Source organism: Arachis ipaensis, chromosome B05, assembly GCF_000816755.2.
Source record: "Arachis ipaensis cultivar K30076 chromosome B05, Araip1.1, whole genome shotgun sequence".
Classification (NCBI taxonomy): Eukaryota; Viridiplantae; Streptophyta; class Magnoliopsida; order Fabales; family Fabaceae; genus Arachis; species Arachis ipaensis.
In genome coordinates, this window is record NC_029789.2 from 142992907 (window position 1) to 142994017 (window position 1111).

General features: G+C 32.1%; 1 protein-coding gene across 2 annotated transcripts in view; it reads right to left on the reverse strand.

Annotated features, from left to right (window-relative positions):
• The window catches only part of LOC107644591 (TMV resistance protein N), a 14760-nt gene continuing 14333 nt past the window's right edge, over window positions 685–1111 (reverse strand). For both annotated transcript variants that reach the window (XM_021103065.1, XM_021103066.1), the window contains exon 7: window positions 685–1111. The gene's annotated coding sequence lies outside the window, so the exon portion shown is untranslated.

Sequence of the window (1111 nt, forward strand, 5' to 3'; positions counted from 1 at the left end):
AGCTTTTATTTTAAATTTAATATTTATTTATTTATTATTTTATTAATAAATTCTTATTGTATTGATGCTGTGCCACCATCCTCAATTCTCGCGCGTATCTCGGATGCACTGAGCCAAAGCAGAATACAACCGTATCTCGGATGCAATGTATCCGAAATATCCCTTGTTCATGTCCCGGGTGCATCCGAGATATGACTCGCACACCCCGTTTTTAGGAGCACCCCACTGTATCTGAGATGTGACTAACGACATATTTTGATAAATTCTTCCACGATTATTTAAATCGATAAATATTATATTATTTAATGTAAATAAAAAAATTCCAATATATAATGATAAATCTTTTGTATTTATGGATATTTTTGCACTGAAGAGAGCCCTTGGTCTCAATAGTATTGCACAAGCAAAGTATAATTATGTGTGTAATCTCCTGAAAGTATATACTTAATCTGAATTATTTCTTTCTTAATTAAATGTGCAGCTAACTTTCTTAACTAATTATGTATATTATATTATATTGAATGATTCTGAACCAAATGAAAACAGGTAGTATAGCTAGCTAGAAATACAAACAGAAGATGAATGCCTTTCCATAACTAATTTCGTATGCGTGATTGAGAAATAGTGAGTAGCTTGAATCAAATAATTCCCTGTTCTTACTATTCCATAAGTGCCAACAAGTACTGATAAATAAACTTTCTCTGATCATCATTTTCATTCATTCTAATATTTTTTCAGTAACGTTATTCTAGAACCATTGTTTGTGCTCCGCATTCTTTTTGAGATAAGACTATACGCTACTTATTTGCATTCCTAGCTTGGTAGTACCCATTTTGTTAGAAATTCAGAATCAATATAAACTGTTGCTCAACAAGTAGCAAGTACAAAAGCATGGTTATTTCTATCTTACTTTATTCTCCTTTCTACTTTTCTGTCACTATTGAAATAAACAAGAAGATTGTGTGCGTTTTATGTTATCTGCAAGAACAAGAAGAAGGTCAATGAAACAGTGATAAGAGTAGGACATAAGTGGTGCACGCACATAGCTGTGTGGATGTCATTTAACTAACACTGGTATCCAATTCTTCCAATCCTAATTGCACAGTTATCA